Source organism: Rissa tridactyla, chromosome 1, assembly GCF_028500815.1.
Source record: "Rissa tridactyla isolate bRisTri1 chromosome 1, bRisTri1.patW.cur.20221130, whole genome shotgun sequence".
NCBI classification, from domain to species: domain Eukaryota; kingdom Metazoa; phylum Chordata; class Aves; order Charadriiformes; family Laridae; genus Rissa; species Rissa tridactyla.
This window is the reverse complement of record NC_071466.1, coordinates 44427849-44444561: the sequence shown is the minus strand read 5'-3', so window position 1 is coordinate 44444561 and position 16713 is coordinate 44427849.

Genomic DNA, 16713 nt, shown 5'->3' with positions numbered 1-16713 from the left:
ATTTAGTGATTTTATTTAGTTCCTCAGAAGTGTAAATATCCTATGATAAATATATTTCCTTAGAGTTTCTAAGATTTAATACCCTTGTTATGCTTCCACTTTCTTAGTCAGCTTTAATACCACTTTAATTGCTAATATTTAAATAGGTGTGAATTTTAAAATACCAATTGTATTTAGAAAACCTCAAATTCAGCAGGTGAACAATAAATATGGTATGTTTTATTCAGTACTTGTTTTACACCACCTTTACGCTAACATCCTTTATCGATTGTGACTACTCTTCGAGAGACAAAAGTAGTTATTGGCTAACTATGATCTTTCCCACTGAATTAATGAAGCTGGTCACACTACCTGCTGTAGTTAGACAATGATACTGAGCACCAGAGTGGCACTGTAAAGTGGTAACTGTTGTCAAGATAAAACCAAATAATCCTTCATAGTTTCCAAACCACCAGCAATACTATTTCAACAGCTCTACACTATGCTTTCAAAAATGGATGCACTTCCAGAGATTTTTATTTTTTTTATCACTTTGCCATGGTGATAAAGAAAATCACCAAGATTACAATCCTTGGTTAAGAATATTATAGAGCCTCTGAAATAAGAAAGTTAGTGCTTATTAGACAAAGAGATGCCAGAAAAGAGAGGAAAAGCAAGAAACTGAAGATAAGGGAAACAACAGGAGGTTTCTTGTTGAGCCTAGTGACCTTATTTACTGCTCTTAGTATGCTAAAAATTGTGCCAGTCCTAGAAAAAAAAAAAAAAAGAGAGAAAAAAGTTCTTTTAAATTCAATTTTTCAGCACAGCAGTTGGATATTTTTGGGTTTTTGTTTCCCGCATCTGTTTTCAGCACTTTTATTTTTTTCCCCTCAGGGTAATACTTAAAAATGCAACTCAGTGTAAGCTAAAACAGAAAAAAAAAAAACCTGATTATACATCTGTAAGTTATTATTACTGACATGTATGCAAACTGCTAACTAGTACTGCATGCCCTTCATTCAACTTGTATTATTTCCTTGACAAGCAGCACCAAAATTACTTGGGAAGAGTGAAATACAGCCTTGAACTAGTCTCAGAGCTTATTAAATATTTAATAAGTAATAAGAATCCATCAAAGGATGGACTTTACCTTTTCTGTGACAGCTGGAGGCAAGAATTGTTTTACAATTTGGCCTGAAAAGGGATTCGCTATGAAAATGACACGAGCATAAGAGGCAGGAAAGAGGAAAAACTATACTATTGCTAGCATTTAAATATAGCATAATCTATGAATAGCTGACTAACTGGCTTTTACATTTATTGTTATGGGGTCCCATGAGCTAGGAGCTATGACTGCAGACTTAGTTATGTGCGCTTCTCTGTGTGGACGAGTATAAGTTGAGTAACAAGGAAGGCTTTGGTCGTGTTTCAGCTGATATTTCATCATTCCTGCTTGTGCTACCAACTATTTAGATGATAGCATAATATCTGAAGAGTTTTAGTGCTGTTACTTTGCCCTTAATTAAAAAGGAATATGTAGTTCAGTGCTACTTTTGGTGAAACATACATACATTCAGCATTGTTTATAACTACCCTTATCTTGAATAAGAAAAGAAGCATGTGTTTCAGTGAATGTGCTAATGGAGTCTGCTTGGAGTTTCTTAATCATAATTCCCTATCTTGTTTAAATCTAGATTATAAATTCTAAGAGCTACTAATCACTTCTGTAGCATTGAAAACTGTTTCTTTAAATATTTTTGGCAGGCGATGGAGGGTAAAAATTGGAGATGAAAGTTCACAAAAAATTACTGACTTCAAAGTAGCCTGAAGTACAGAAATGAGTGGATAAAACCTGTATCTGTGCTGAAAAAAACCCTGAAAATGCAGAAGATACCCAGTGCTTCACCCAGTGTCTCTGAGCAACAAGCACCAGTGCAGAAGAACACAAAGGAAGCAACCTTATGTCATATGATCACAGGTCCCATTGCATTTGTTGCATTTTTTTTCCCATTAAATTAGACAAGGGCTACTTTAATAAGCAAGAAATTTCCAACCTCTGGCATTCTGCATATAATTAAGCATGTGGGAAACAGGGTTTCAAACCGTGAAATAATAAAAAAAACCACAAAACTATAAAAAAAATTTTGAATGTCATAATTCTGAAGAGAAGAGTATTGTAGAAGTCATTTATCTCTGATAAGTGATAAGAATTGACCAAAAACTAGAAAAGGGTCTTAGAGGTTCCTGAATTAAAATTAACCCTTAACAAAGTAGCTAGAAATTCATAAAGTAAATTATAATCAATAAATAAATGTATAGAAAGTACAGAAATACTCAGACAAGACTGAAAATTCTAATTTAATCCAAGAAAAGGTACACAATATCAAATGAACACACAGTTCAGAGCTCAGGAACATCAACGGTACATCAATTTTATCAAGATGAGTACAGGTTAAGACAACGTACATTAAACAAATGAAAAAAAAGGTGTCCATTTTTTGGTTTTTTGTTTATTTGCAAACAGCTACAGTGAGCACTATGAAGAAACAGGGACAACTGCACCACCCCTAGCACAGATGAATTGTTTGGTGAAGAGGTGGAAAATTGAATATAGGTAAACTATTACACTAAAACAACCATAACATTTACTTTTATAAGATGGGACAAAGGTATACAGTCTGCTGTTATAGCAGAAGGAGAAATAACACTAAAATACAAGTAATGAAAGGTGAAATGTAAAATTCCAAACTTCCAATGGTGTGCTTATTACCACTAAATGTATATATGAGAAAGATCTATGAGGAAGATAAAAGTAAGAAAAGCTTTTACAAATCAGGAAAAAAAGGATGTTGTTGGGCTAAAAATGCATCTATCCAGATAAAACAAATGATTGATTTTCATATTTGGTACTGTAAAGCTTATATTTTAAACACATATATTCCAGAATCATGTTCCTTGAAGAAGGGACATGTCTCCAAGGAAATATTAGAGTTAATAAGGCAATCCAAATGATGTGTTTCATGAGTGTGGTTGAGCCAGAGAATAAGAAAAACTAAATACCAGAGTGTATATCTGATCATGCAAACCTCTCCAGTTGTTAGGCACCCCTAAAATTGAAATTCCAGCCTGTTTCTGATTTAAACCCAGAAGTGGGGTAGACCACTGTTCAGAACTAATACAGAATTCAGAAGAGGAAACACCACTGATATGAGCATTCAGCTGAGAGGAGTTTGGTCTGTATGCCTACTAACTTCTATAAATTTTCTTAATTAGTCAGCAGATAAAATAGTTTCTGATGTTTAAGTTGCCTAGAATAATCTTTTTTTGGGATGAAATGTATTAGATACCAAAAAAATAGTTAACTGGATGATGTGGGGAGGTGACGGTAACTTCCAACAAGGTATAAAGCATGGCATTTTTTGTCATCAAAGCTAGAGCTAGAAAAGATTGTAAACATTTGTCTTGGGGAAGGACTGAGAACAGCCTAGCCGGTTACGCATGCAGCAAAATATTTGTTACGAACCCTGAGAGTTCAGTAAATATTGATCACTACATATGGCTCTGACTGAACTTGAACACACTCTGAGCCTTTCTCAATGTGTGATATTCATTGGGTTGACTATGAACACAAAAAAAGTATGTGAGCAGTATGTTGTAGTTTTAGTGCCTAGTAATATAGGTAACTTTCTAATGAAATAAGGAATGCTTCACATCTTTAGCAGAGGTTTCTAGAAGTCTCTGTGGTATTTACAATGAAGGCAGAAAGATCCAATGTTCTCATGAACTTTTGCACCTTTTAAGTTGGAAAAGCGCATTTTGATATCTCCAAGGGTAAAAAGGCTTAAGCAGCTCCAGGTAGTGATGAGGAGAGTGCATACCAGGGATAAGTTCAACTTGTCTTACAAGACCTATCTTGTTCTCATACAGACATTGTCCATAATTGATACCATTCTGATTGATAACTAGTTTAATGGGGTCCTAAGAGGGCCAAAGAAATAAGGAATCCCTCAACAGTGTTTAGACTTTTATCTTAAAAAGCTTAACTGTCAGTCCTGACAAGGGATGAAAAACAAATTTATTGTACTTTATCATGGGTTATGCCTCATAGTGTTTTTCCTTCAGCTAAAAATGCATAATTGTTAGTGCTGTGTTAAAAAGCATTGTACATTCTGTGAAGTGTCTAAATTATTTAACATATTTCTTGATAAAGCAGTGAATTTAGTATGGTGTCTGTTATTTACCTACCCAAGACTGAACAGTAAGTTAAATATAAACAATTAGCGAATGCAAGGTATTTAGGAGTGTCTCTGCCAGGTAATGTTCTCTCAGCCGTTCTATCTCAAATGCAGAACTGACTCACTGAACATATATAATATCTAAACTATGGAAACTGGGATCTATATCATCGCTATCATCTCGGCACATGATTTCTACTGATTTTAATGGGAGTTACATACCTGAGTGTTTCTCGGGATTGGCCTGCTCGTCATAGCCGCAATTACATAAAAACGCCTGGTGGCGTATGAATGTTCCACATCCAAAACTTGTGTCCTAGTAATTGAGGCAGACCTCATAATTAATTTCATATCCTTGAAAACTAAATTAACTGTTTATATTTACATTAGTTTCTGCTGGAGAAAACAATATGTGAGACAGATTGCAACAGGACTATCCATGGCAGCCTTCATTCGATCATGGAAGAATTACATACAGGTGACTGTACCACTGCAAGAAAAGAGAGTATACCATGATGAAGGCTGAACGTTGTTTTAATTGGTTGCTTCTTCACTATGCTCCCCGACAAAGGTATTAGCAAAGACAGCTGATAACATAAAGCTATATCCCCAAAATTCTGGCAATAAGATTTAAGTGGAGCAAAAAAATTAGTGTTAAGTTTCTATTCCCTATACAAAATTTGGCAACAATATGTTTGAATAAATATAACATTTCATATAAAATGTGGATTACATTGCATTAAGAAAGATACCAGTAAACTGAACTGAATTTTTTAATGTATTTTTGAAAACATAAATGTAAACAGTAAGAAAGGCAGTACTGTCCTCTTCTGTGCTATTTTTACCTGTATAAAACAGCATCTTTCAATGCCAAGAGTGAAGATGTTGCTTGTTTGTTGTTTTCCCTTTGTTTTAACCATGTACCAAGGACAATCTTTGTTAGAGAAGCAGGTGTGGTGTAAAGAATGACTAATGAATTCAGGAGGAAGGATTCATTGTGTAATTTCAGTAAAAGGAACTTTCTTATTCAGCCTTTCAGGACCTGATCCAAGTCTCATTGAAGTCTGTTTGATTCTTTACCCTGATTATTCAATACAGAGTCAGCAGAGACAAAGTAAACAAGACACGTCTTAATAAGTTCCATAGGAGCTACAATCTTGCTTAAGGAAATCAATATACCTTCTGTATCTGGTTGTCTCTCATTGTAGCCATTGTGCAATGAGTACCTTGTACCCTCTGGATTTAGATACTGAGAGCACTGATTTCATCTAGTCATCAGTGCACCAGTTCTCAAAATCCCTGTCTGCTGAGAAAACCCAAATACAGCTGAACTTCACAACCTGCAGCCTTCCATCACCTTCTGTATCTAAGTTTCTAGCTGAGTTTCTTATCTCACAGAAAATGCAGAACTTCAGCTGATTCAGAAACACAAGCCTTAAATATGTCCGTACCCATTCCTTGGGATATGGCCCACTAAGACTTACTACTTCACATTCCCCATTTATTCCGTGCTTGGCAATATAATCTAAACCAGTAAGAAAATGTGGTCGGTTGACCATGGCCAGCAACTAAGCCCCCACCTAGTTATTCACTGAATCACCCCTCAGTGGGGTGGGGGAGAGAACCAGAATGATAAAAGTGAGAAACATTCCAGAATCAAGCCCCTTTAATAAGGAGGGGGAGGAAAAAGGGTGGAAAAAGAAGAAAAAAAGAAAAAAAAAAAGGAAAGAAAAAAAGAAAAAAGAAAAAGAAAAGGGAAAGAAATGAGGAGGGGAGGAGGGGAGGGGAGGGGAGGGGAGGGGAGGGGAGGGGAGGAGAGGAGAGGAGAGGAGAGGAGAGGAGAGGAGAGGAGAGGAGAGGGGAGGAGAGGGGAGGGGAGGGGAGGGGAGGGGAGGAGGGGAGAGGGGAGGAGGGGAGAGGAGGGGAGAGGAGAGAGAAATAGAGAAGGCATGGATCCTATGGAAGTGCTGCTCAGCAATAGCTGAAAAACTGATATGTTAGCAACCACATGTTGATAATATACTGATATTTTATGATATTTTATGTTTGAGAAAACATAAAACATACATCTGAGAAAACTGTATAGTCTGGTACTTAGGGGTTCACCCAGGAGAGGAGTTCTGTTTCCCATTCACTAGGCTGTTTCTGTATTTTAACACATATAACAGACCAAAACAATCCTGTACTTGCCCCTCTCTTTCTTGCCCAGTGAATCTTGAATTCTATGTGCAAAATAGCACAGATTTAGGCACTGCTTCTACCTGCATAAGTCTTATACCTGTTACTTTAAGAATATGGTCATGGAAGATGCATGTTGATATTCAGATTGCCTATTGTTTGTGAAGAAATGTTTGATTTTAACAGAAGAAATTTGCCATTAAAGAGGCAAACGGCTCAGATTTTATCTACACAAACTAAAATTGGAACAGATATATCAGTTTTAGTTTATTGCTTTATGTCAAGGTAAACCAAGTGCAGGGAACCACCATTTTTGGTAATCGGATAATTTGATAAAACATTTTGCTCATGAAGGCATAAGGGTCTTATCCTGAACTGAACCATTGCTCAAAAGCAGCAGAACTACAGCAGCTGTTCATGATTTTTCTTTCCCTTTGAGCTTATGTGAAAGATCTAGGGACAGTCTAACTTAATTCTCGTCTAGGTAATTACCTCCTAAATAAGTTAATCAGCTTTCTTACCTACTAAAAGGATGCATGAGTAAAAGGCAATTTTTGACACTAACACCTTGACATGAGGAATAATGTAAAGTGACTGATGGAACAACATATATAGCAGTAAGCCGCTAAGAAGATTCACTTTCCAGTTCTTGCAAATGTGATTTTAGATCATCTGCAGTTTCATTTCTTCAGCTACACTTTTTTTCACATGAAAAAAACTTCTGAAGTAAAATTTCTACTCTTTGACAGCTAGTGATGCTATGTTGTCTTTTGCTGCTAATTATCCAGAATAATTTCTCAAGTATTTTAAAACTGTTTACAACTTCCTATTGAATCCCTGTTTCCAGTTACTTTTTGTTATTTTTGGGTGCTGCATAGCAGTAAAAACATCCAAAATGTTTACATACAGTAAACATTATGGGTGGTTATCTGAAAGACTGTGTTCCTATCACAAAAGGCCTGATTGCCGCTGTGCTGTACCTTGACTGTACCTTGGCTTGACTCTGAGGGCCACCACTAAGCTGCAGCTGGCACAGCTGGCAGCAGCACACCTGCTAAGCAGAGCAGGCTAATGAGAATATCTCACACCAGCACACTTTTCTTTATGGTAGATGACACAGCTCTTCAGCAGAGGAAAAGTCCTTGTCCCTGTCTGCAAAGTCCAAACTCTGTGTGAGCCTGCCATGAGTCCGTTCACCGCTTGCCCTCAAAAGGCAGCTGCAGTTAGCATGCAGCAGTACATAGTGAAACCCTATATTTGCTTATTTACCTTCCAAACACTCTTTTTCAATCCATTGTATACTTCTTTATAGAATTTTAAAAAACAGGCATACAAACCAAAGCTAAAACCATACGTCTCTCGCTACTTTACCTTCACATGTACAAAATGTTCTGACTATTGCCCTCAGGTAGCAAGTATACAGCTGGTCAACACGGATTATGAAAATGGTCAGTAAATATTCGCTCACCTTCATGCAAGGAACAGTAGAATGGTTAAAAATTAGGTGACTCCAGGAGATTTTTACATGTCAGTTGTTGATGAGCTCTGAATACATTGGCAAAGTTGTACCAGGTAAAGTATCACAGCCTTTGGAGAAAGTGTGTTTTTATATAAAGAATCTGTATATTATGTATGGATATATTTTACAAAACAAACACTTTATTAAATATGTATTGAGTAAAATGTGTATGGATTTTTCATTTTCTAACAAACAACTACTGGTAGCATTTTATTTGCACAAGAAAGTAGACTATGAATCTGTAAGATTTCAGTTAACAAATGTTTGGGGTGTGATTATGTAATAAAAAACTTTTCCAACGACTTTTTCGCATTAGGACACCCTAGGTATTATCTATTTACATAAGTTTTGTGTATGTTCCTTAACGTATATAATGATTTCTTACCATTAGTCCTGCATCTAGAGTGTTATTAACTAACAAACCCTCCCCATATTGTCAGTGAGAATTTAACCAGCTGAACAATTTATAATCTTCATGGAAAATGAGACAATATTAGTACTTATGTGTACAAACTTTGAATTATAGCTCTAGCAAAAGGATAAATATAATGATTGTGCAAATAGAACTATCCAACATTTCCTTTTACATGATTCACCCTAATTAAACAGGCTTGCAGCATTAATTGCCTGATATTTCACTTGCAGATTGATTAGGACGCTGTTTTCATGAATACCCTGGAATTTTGCCTGTATTAGCTTCAGCTTTTTGTCTTTCTTTTATACTTTTTCAGCATGAGAACTCTCTGGAGACAAAAATGGCCACCTTATTAACAGAAGTCAGTTTCATAACCTCCAGACCGCACTTCTTTTCCCAGATACTCTGTAAAGAGGTAGGGGGAAAGTATAGATTTTAAAAGTTCTTATTAACATACATTAGCTGGCAATTATTGAGTTCAGAATGTCATTATCTAAAGTGATATTCTGAAATACCTTTGATGCTCTTCAGCTTCTTAAATTGTTTAAAATCTGTACAAGTGCTATAAAGCTGATTATTAGTTATTCAATAAATTAAATATTTATTTGAAAATAGTGCTTTTCTTTCCACAAATCTTTGAACTCTAACAGAACTTATTTGAAATTTTAAATATATACATATTAGTAAGGCTTTTACTTTATAAATAATTTCAGTTTTAGTATTAAAGAAGAAACCAGAAATTGGATGATTTGTAAATAGTTACTCCAAACCGTTACAGAAAGAGAAAAATCTATCTCATGTATATTGGACTTCATGGGGTTCTCTGATGCCTTAGACACCCTTCTCCCTAACCTAAACCTAATAGTTTTGTATCGTGTTTCAGGATATTTCATGTAAAAGTAAGAACCTGGATTAAAGACATAGTTCTTGTATGTTTAGTGTTCCTGAAGTTGTTTTGAATCATTGGGAAAATATCACTCTGGCTGGAATCATAGAGTCACAGAATCATAGAATAGTTAGAGTTGGAAGGGACCTTAAAGATCACCTAGTTCCAAACACCCCTGTCATGGGCAGGGACACCTCCCACTAGAGCAGGTTACTCAAATCCCTATCTAGCCTGGCCTTGAACATCTCCCAGGATGAGGCATCCACAACGTCTCTGGGAAACCTGTTCCAGTACCTCACCACCTTCACAGTAAAGAATTTCTTCCTCTTTCAGGAAGAAATTACCCTCTTTCAGTTTAAAACTGTTACTTCTCGTCTTGTCACTACAATCCCTGATAAAGAGTCCCTCCCCATCTTTCCTGTAGGCCACCTTTAAGCACTGGAAGACCGCTATAAGGTCTCCCCAGCGCCTTCTCTTCTCCACGCTGAACAAACCCAACTCTCTCAGCCTGCCCTCATAGCATAGGTGTTCCAGCTCTCTGATCATCTTCATAGCCCTCTCCTGGACCCATTTCAACAGGTCCATGTCCTTCCTGTTCTGAGGACTCCAGAGCTGGACACAGTACTCCAGGTGGGGTCTCACCAGAGTGGAGTATAGGGGCAGAATCACCTCCCTTGACCTGCAGGCCACGCTTCTTTTGATGCAGCCCAGGGTGCGGTTGGCTTTCTGGTCCGTGAGCGCATATTACCAGGTCATGTTGAGCTTCTCATCAACCAACACTCCCAAGTCCTTCTCCTCAGGGCTGCTCTCAATACATTCTCCGCCCAGCCTGTGTTTGTATATAGAATGTAACTGTTACTACATTTGCTTGTACTTAGCAAATTTTAGGACCTGCCATCACCAAGTGGTGACACACACCAGATTGTGTGTCACTCCATTTGACTAAACAGAAAAACTATCATAGCATTTTGTAAGTGTCTCCCTGAAAAACTAAGGAGCAAAACAGCAATGAAACAATGATGGTGTAATTTAGTAACCAGACAATGCTCACATCAAAGGTCCAAGTTGGATGCAGATTTCCAAAGTTAGATCAGTTATTGCAGTTACTTAATCATTTCAGTTCAAGAGTATTTAGAAAAATAATATTAAATGACATTTCAAGCAAAGTTCTTACACATTTTTTAAAATATGGCATAGAACTGCCATTCTCTGCCAAACCTCTCTATCAGCATATCAAGTTTATTAGTTTGTTGAAACAGTGTTAATCGCTGTCTTAAGTGAGGGACTTGGGAGAACCCCTCTGAACAAATCCCACCTTGCACATACCTAGAGGTGGTCAAGATTTTACAAATCCCTCTCTTCTTCATTCTCCTCTCTCGTTCTGTAGATTACGTTGGAGAAGGCTCAGGCACGTAGAGGGAACAAAGTATCCTTGATCAGGTCCAGCTAGATAGCTAGGGAAGAACTTTAGGGCATGCCTCACATTGCACTACTACCTCCACATGAATTCAGTCAGCATAATATAGTGAAAAACAAAACAGATAAAGTGATTCCTGTATCATCAAAAAGATGAAATTGGGAAGAGAAACCTGTCAGCACCTCGAGAATACCCAAAGACTTCAACTAAATTTAAATATTTGTAGAGATGCTTTCCAAACTAGACACAAACTTTGATCCTGAAGGCTTTGGTGAAATACGTGAAGTTTTATTTGTAACTCAAGTTTCCCACATCTCTGTAACACGGTCTAAAAGTTTTGTTCATACCTGAAATGGGACTTTTAAAAGGTGTCTATGCTACGGTTAATTGAATCTAAAAATAAGCATCTATTTCTTATGTAAACAAGAGTTCGCCTTGCCCTGAGTGAACCAAAATTTACTGAAAATGAAAATGAGTAATTAACAATGTCTTCTCCCCACTCCCATTATAGAAAACCTTTTATTTCCGAAAGAGGAGAACATAAGCTGCTTTAAACAAAACAGAGCTTAGGTGCGGTAATTTGAACTGTAGGCTAAGCACAACTGAAGCTGGAGCTAGTCGTGCTTGCATTCCTTCTCTAAATGTGTGACGCAGGCTAAGAAAACAAAAGATTTTAAAGTCCTCCGCCCAGGGTTGCAAGGGAATAATAACAAAGCCACAAGTAAGGCTGTTCAAGATACTGCTTTATAGCACATGCCACAAAAAGCGTACACGAACAGAGAAGCTGAGCGTTTCAAAAGCCGAGGCCGACACGAGGTATGCAGCTTTCAGCCGCGGTTTCCGAGAGGCTCGGTTTCGTTGGGCGCATGCCCGTCGCAGCGTGGCAATAACTGGTGATCGCTCCTGCTCGTGAGCTTGAAAGCACACAGAAAGCATTGTTGCATAGCGATTTGTCAGTGGGAGAAAATGAAAATCTAAACACTGTTTTGCTGCGTCTTAGTGCGTTCAGTAAGTGCACATAAAGGGCCTGTGTCTGGGCCTTGCGCTGCTTTGACTGTACTTCAGGCTACTTCCCACTCACCTGTGCTCTCTTCGGTGACAAGAGAGCTTACTCTGCTTACTCTGCTGATGACAGTACACATCCCCCCCGCTATATAAGAGCCTATTAGCACAGGTACTTAGCAAATGGTGTCAGGGAAAATCTGGGCTGTGTGGAAATCAATAACAAAGCTTTCCATCGATTATGATGAAGCTGGATTTCACCTTGCATACCAGAATCCTTACACTTTCGCTTATTGCATTTCTTTTCATCGGCGTTCAGGAGCTGAAAGGATTGATCTTGTGACACCTTTTATTTTTAATTTACTTATGATGGAAAATTCTTTAATTAAAAGCCCTTTTTTGGCAAATAAAGAATTGTGGGAACTTATTTATGAAATTAAATCTCCATGTTTGCTATTCATATACACCCTGGCCTACTGGAAAAGCAGTTAGGACTTTTCTGAATGTATTAATAAACGTTTAATACATTTCAAATCAGGCTGAGGACATGCAGCTACAAATATTCTCTTGGTCTTGCTTGCTGTGAACATGTGTAAGGGATATGTGATAAACACACAGAATTACAACCACCACTGAAATATGTATCTACCTTTTATTTAGTTTCCTAATGTTTAATGCTTAGTGTCGCAAACACTGCTTCATTCTTGAGAATAAAAGTCACAAATTTTCACATTTGTTGCTCAATTGGTGGGGTTTAGTTTCAAAAAAACACCAAAACAAACAAACCCCAATAATTCTATTTAAATGCATTTTAAATAAATAATATGAACTGTTTTATAAAGAAACAGTAGAATACTACTGGAAAACTAGTATTTAGAACTGTTTAGAAGCCAATTTGCTTGTTTGTTTCTTTCTTAGTTTATTCTAATATTTCATTGAAGATAAAAGAGGTAATTCTGAATTTAAATATAAATATAAACTTTTGAAATTGACAGTCAAAAGAAGAGTCCACATACATACACTACAGATCATCAAAATGGTGTGTTTCAAGTAATTTGATTTTTTTTTACTTTGATGTTATTATTTTACGCATTTATTAATGTACATACCAATAAATATTCTTAAAGTATAAACATTTACATTAACATACAATCTACTCTGAAATCATTGGTTTTACTCCTTTATGGCTAGCGATAAGCCACTATGAAATATTTTATATTTATAAATGCATTTAAACTTAAGACTTCAATTCAAAATATTTGAGCCAGATCTTTTTGAAAATTATTAGGTAGGATGATGAAAGGAACCAGTCTTTATTCTGGGCCCAATCCAAGACCACTGATTCAGTGGCAGGTGCCATCACACACTGGGATGTCTTCTCAACTGATTCTGTCATCTACAACTTCAATACTTTGTTTGAGTTGGCTACTCCAGACTCCTTTTGTAGTCAACAGAAAGAAAAATGAAAATTTTAGGGTGTGATTCATATCACCAGAAGTGATGTGATTTCTGCGTAAGGACTCAAACTGTAAATTTCTTTGCTTATAGTCCACTGATATTTCAGATGTAGATGTGCAGATTTTAAAGACTAACTCTTCCTTTATTCAAGCTATCAAAATGAATAATGCTATACAAATGCCATAGGCCTTCATTGCCTCATTAGAAAGGGCAACAGCCTTCATACCAATGACCCACATGAGAAGACATAGAGGGATGCAGCGTGGCAGCAAATACCTTGCAGTGAATACAGCAAAACTCCAAAGACAAACAGATTTTTATCTTCTAAAATATCGAAGTGATGAGGATAGACTCCGAGGTTTTTACAGCATTGGCTACAGACACATCACGCACCCAAGTGCAGAGCTGTGTAACTGCTGCAGAAAGTATGTCTTTTCTACAGTGCTTCCTTCTGCTTCAAGGTGTACCACGACAGAAAGGTCTAGCTCTTAGAGCACCATGGAATGAATACAGATCCTCAAAGGGTTGTCACCTTTGTTTGTGAACAGCTTGGCTCATGTGTAAGGTAATTTCTAGCTCACTGCTAGGAAGTCAGCAGAGGGCGGGAGAAGATTTATTTAGATTTTTCTCATACTTTTTTTTTTTTTCTTTTTGCGGGGGACCCATAGTACTTAGACCTGGTTGAGAATGAGATTGTTTTTTAATACACTAATAATAAACTAGGAAATTTGGGGGGATAGTAAAATTTCAAAGACTGATACACATTTCCAGCCAAATAAGTGCAAAGGTCTTAAATACATCTAATCTAACCAAAGATTTTATTTTAGCTTTCCACATTTACAGTAACAGGCACCTTTCACTCAGAGCCTAAGTAATCTTAGACCTTAATAGCTTTTCACTGCAACATGAATCATACTTTCCTTTACTCATCCCCAGCAATGGAAATATGAATTTGAATTATTGGAATAAGAAAATTATAGGTAATTTATGTTTGTTGTAGTCTTGTTTCTATGATTTTGAGAAAAAATGGCCATAATTTGTAGCCCTGGTAACAGGGACTGCACATCCATTTGTTAAAGCTGACCCAACAAACCGCTTGTCCCTCTGGATTTTAGTTGGAGGGTTAAAAGAAAAAAAAGAAAGAAAGAAAGAAAATGAGATTAAGTCGTCATTTGGGAATTTTCTTCTTGTTGTTATTGTTTAATTATTCAAGTAGCATTAGAGAATGAAATATTATAAAAGGATTTCATTAGTAACTGCTTCTGCTGGAGCTATTTTTAATTGTCTCAATCTTAAAGAAAGAATAATAAAGATTTCCTGTAATCATGTTACTGGAATATTCAGATGATAACACCAAAAATCACCACCTATTTAAGAGCACGCTTGACTTCATTGCATGCCTAATATCACCTATTCAGATTGTTACCTAAGAGATGGTTAAACTTTTACATATAGTTGTGGCAAATCAAGACCAAACGGTGACAGTAACTGCATATGACCTGAAAAAAATCCTACAAAGACCCCAATTTTTTATGAAAGATGTGGATCATGACTCTCTGTTCCCACTGTAGTAAATAGAAATCAAAGTTCTTTAAAGCTCACAAGAGGTGCTTGGTAACTTCTAGCGTCTTGTCCTTGATTAGCATCAGTTTACAGCTGAAACATTGGTCTGTTAATTTAAATTGATTCGATCTGATGGAGCAGACTGTGTTCTAAATGCTTTTTCCTAAATCACACTCAATTAAATAAAAAGCTTGTGATGTGTTGATGCGATATCAGTGCCCACAAGCTGTAGGGTTTGCCTGTATTATATAAATGCTTCTTTTTTAAAACAAAATGTCAATCTCTGTACTTCTCTATGATATGGCCTTTGAATACTGCTGTTGAAAACATATCTATCCCCTGAAACATTCCCATTGTAATGACCACATTCCATTATCCACCTTTTTTCTCAAGCATGTTGTTCTGTCTGTGAATCTAGTGTACCTTTTATCCATTACCTCCCTGCATACATCCAATTTCTCATCCATTTTGCACAAAGTAGTGAATTTCACTCTCAAAGTCCATTTACCACATATTTCTTCAGCTCTTAAATAAAACATTCAGTTGCCTAAGCAACTGTCACACCACCGAATTTTTCTAGCCACAAGAAAATGCATGCACCTATGTACAACCTTTTTTTTTTCTTTTTTTTTTCCTTTTTCTTCAGGTAAACAAACAAAACCCCCTCTACTGATACACAGATTTGTCAACACCACTTACTTGTGCTTTATGTCAGTTCTGGATTGAATAACTGGATCCCTACATTTCTACATCTCCTAATCATAGTTAATGGCTGATTATACATTCCAGAAAACTTTCTTGGACAAACTTCTTTAGTTCAAAATCAAGTTAGATCCTCTTAATGTAATGGAACATCATATGGTGCTGCTGCTAACACTGTAAAACCTGTGCATCAGCCTCCTTGAGACACAGCTCTCTACAAAAATTTGACTTGGAAATTTTTGACGAAAATTTCTGTGTTCTGCAGCATAGTCTAATTTCATGATGGCAACATTCAGGGACAATGCACAGGAAAAGGAAGAACCACTGGCTCAGATATGCAATTTCATAGTATCATAGAATCATAGAATGGTTTGGGTTGGAAGGGACCTTAAAGATCATCTAGATCCACCACCCCTGCCATGGCCAGGGACACCTCCCACTAGATGAGGCTGCTCAAAACCTCATCCAGCCTGGCCTTGAACACTCCCAAGGATGGGGAATTGACAACTTTCCTGGGCAACCCGTCAATTAGATTTTAATTTGTCAGTTAGACTTTCATATGTAAAAGTAAAGCACAAATCTACCCAAAACTAAACATCCCAGAAAGCATTTACCATTCCTGTTCTTTTACCAACAGAGTGGATTCAGGATTTTGGCTGTGTCTTCGAGATAAACAACCCTCTGGCCTTGTTGAACTGCTCACCTGGCCACCGAGGAAGAAACTTCCCCGTTTGTACAGAGAACTTTCCTCTTTTAAAATAGCCTGTGACTCCTTTCAACCCCCTGTGCTTATGCCGCAAATTTTCCAGCTCTGACATGAACATGCACTCTTTCAGCTTCTGGGCAGAGAGTTGTTCAAAGTCAATGGCCCTGCTGCTAGCGAGCCCATTGATCCACTGGTGTAGAGCCATTAAGTGTTGATGGCCCTTGATTGCTCTATCAAAGCTTCCCAGCTATAGTCTCTTCACTATGCGTCAACCTCCTGCTTTAAAATGAATGCTCTAAGCTGCACTTAATGTTACCTTGAAAATGAAGTGTAAAACACAACAGGGTATTCACAAAACACAAATGGGAATTATGCATTGACAGCGACATAACCCCAAACCCTCACCGCTTTTCTCGCGAATTAAAAGAATGTCAATTACTCTTCTCGTCAATTAAAAGACTTTAAAAATCTAACAAAGAAAAAGTGAAGAGCAGAGTTTGAAAGACTACCGCAAGTGTGAGAATGGAACAGAGAAGTGCGTCTCTGAGAAAATGGATGGATAATAGTGCTCTGACTTCATAGTAAAAAGGACAATCTCTTACTAAGGCTGAGCTAAATGAAGGGCTATAAGAATCTTAAGTATTGTCAATCTT